Below are 2935 nucleotides of genomic sequence, written 5' to 3' on the forward strand. Positions count from 1 at the left end.
AGCACAAGTCTTGACTAAGGTAGGGAAAATCTTGAATAATTGGTAGAGGACACAAATGATATATTTCAAGTGTGGCTGTGGAACCAACGGCAGCAGCAGGGTCTATAGCCTGTCCAACTATCTCTTCCACTGTCTTTCATTTTTATGTTTGTTTAACTGTGACCAACCACCTTGAAGATCCACTGACAGAAGAGAGAGGACTCAGGATGGGATATCATATCCAAACACATTTTACTGCAAGCCCCTGTGACTCTGTATGAGAGCTTTGTCTGGCTATAGGAGCTTGTTCAGTCTATACGCTGGCCAACCTGGAAATGTTGAGACATTAACATCCTTAAGAACAGCCTTCAATGAATTACAGATGGAATTTGATGGGTAAATAGCCTGGCTTCCTCACCCCTCGGATATCACAATTCTGAGGCATGCTCTTCACAGTCTTCCAGACTTCCCCAGTGGGGCTGAGTGCCCATTGTTCAAAAAGTTAACCTGATCGTGAATGTTTCCCACACAGAGTTTCTTACCTTGCAATCTTACTTCTCCACTCTCCCTGATCCTTTTTCAGAATAAACTACTTTCACTCAAATTCTTGTCTCAGGATCTACTTCTGAGGACTCTAACCAATATGAGCTTTATTTCAGGTGCTCAGACGTCCCCTGCTCTGTTTCCTCTTCCGGTACATTTTCCCCAGCCCATCAGCCTCTACCTCCCTGGTGATCCTAGCTAAGTTTTGTCTCTTTAGTCTTATCATAAAGATTATTCCTTTAAGAAAGCTGACTCCAATCCCAGGACAAAATGGATTCTGGAAATGCATGCTCTAATAGCTTTCCATATGTCCTTTATCATAGCACTAGATTTATTGTTATTGTATGTCTTTCTTTCCTAATTGACTGTAATTATTAAGAAGACAGAAATGATGTCTTTGTTCACAACAAATTCCAAATGTCAAGCACAGGGCTAGTATACAGTAGCCACTCAAAAAATATTTGTTGAATGAAGTCATTTACAAACAACTCTTTTATGAAGACCTCCCTCTCCCTTAGTTTAGGAGAGAAGGTCTTGTTCTCCTCTCTAATCTAATCTCCAGCTATTCTATTCCCCTGGAAACACTCTTCACTCCAGGGAATTAAACTGCTTGCAGTTCTCTACATGCATCATACTCAGTTATGTTGCCAAGCCTTTGCTCATTTGTTTCTTCTGCTATATTTGTATCTTTCTCCTCTCTACCTAGCTTATTTCTACCCATCCTTCACATCTCATTAAAGTATAACCATCTCTGGAAATCTTCCAAAGTACCCCGTAACACTTAGAGGTCCCAAAGAATCTGGAGCATAATTTGATCATAATTCTTCAATACACTATAATTTCTTAATCTTTTCTTCCCCCCAAAATCTGTAAGCTGCCAAGAAATTAATTTCTGAGTGTTCTGTTTTTATACAGTGCCTATCACATTGCCTGGGGGGAAAATATGTGCTTGACAAATATTTTCTGGCTAAAGATGAATATAAAGAATTATTAAAGAACTAGCGGCGTTTAACCTAGAAAGGAGAAGTCTTAAGGAAAGCGGGACATCTGTCCTCAAGTATCCAAGGGTTATCTAAAGAAAGAAGTAAGCATCACAAGAGAGGTGCTTTTATCAGTGTATTATACAGCTAAGTGTTTTTTGACTTTGTGGAACTAGATGTTGGGAAAAAGGAAGGAAGGAAGGAAGGAAGGAAGGAAGGAAGGAAGGAAGGAAGGAAGGAAGGAAGGAAGGAAGGAGAAAAGAAAGAAAGCTTGTTGATTGCAACAATTGCTGATGTGTGTACTTCTTTATATCAATTACTAAATACTGCTGTTGGCAGTTAACAGTTTGATGTGTATCTGTACCTATTGATAGCAAAGGACTTGAAACCTAGCTGCTTTGGTTCAAATACCAACTCTGCCTCCTAATAGTGGTACAACTTTGAGCAATTAAATGTCATCTTTCAATGCCTCAGTTTCCACATTGGTAAAATGGGGTTAATAAAAGTACCTACCTCCCAGGATTGTTGTGAGGATTAAATGACCTAACATACCTGAAACACTTAAAATAATACATGGTACAGAGATGCTTTCTGTAATAAAAAATTATTTTTATTAAATCCACTAGGCAAAAACAGGTCTAATGAGTGCAAGTAATAGGAGCATATGTTGATTCAAGCTAAAAACGACTTTCTGACAACTTACAAGTATGCTATCCAATAGTGGAATTAGCTGCCTTGCAACAGTAAACATTACATCACTAGAAATTAAACCATTTAACCAAATAGTGGCTACCTATTCTGGAGTGTAGTAGGGAGTTCTTTTGTTTTTGTTTTTTTCATTCTAAGATTTTGATTCCATGATTTCCTCGGCACCACAATGTGACACTATCTGCCAATTTGTACATACATCTTTAAGAACTTCAAATCCTTTACAAAATTTAACTTTTTTCTCCCTTTAAAAGGTAGAAAATTAATAATTGATCCAAGTAGGCAAAAGAGGACACTTAATCTTCAACTCTTTCGTTAGTGTCTGTTCCAACTTGATAACAGCCATAACTAGTCCACTAAAGAGGACCCTACTACAGACTAGCAAGAACCCTAAGTTAGAACATAAGCACTGACTTTCTCTCTGACACTGTTTTCCTTAGCTGAGACCCTTACTAGGATTCATGGTCTAGATAACGTAGAAGAGTCACAATATTGCTCCTTAGCCTACCACATGTGTAGGCAGGGGCATGCTGGAGAAAAGGAAGTTTGACAAACATGAGAAAGCATAAGGAAGTTCTAAATTCTCAGTTGCTTTGCAAGAGCCTGCATGCCCCCATAAAGAAAAGTTAAACAACAATTCTCTGAAGCCTTCCCAGATGTTGGGTCTGGAGAAAGCACTTTTTTTTTCCAGTTCTTCATACCATCCAGCACCAACACCACCAGCA

The sequence above is a fragment of the Rhinolophus sinicus genome, linkage group LG01, assembly GCF_036562045.2.
Source record: "Rhinolophus sinicus isolate RSC01 linkage group LG01, ASM3656204v1, whole genome shotgun sequence".
Lineage (NCBI taxonomy): Eukaryota > Metazoa > Chordata > Mammalia > Chiroptera > Rhinolophidae > Rhinolophus > Rhinolophus sinicus.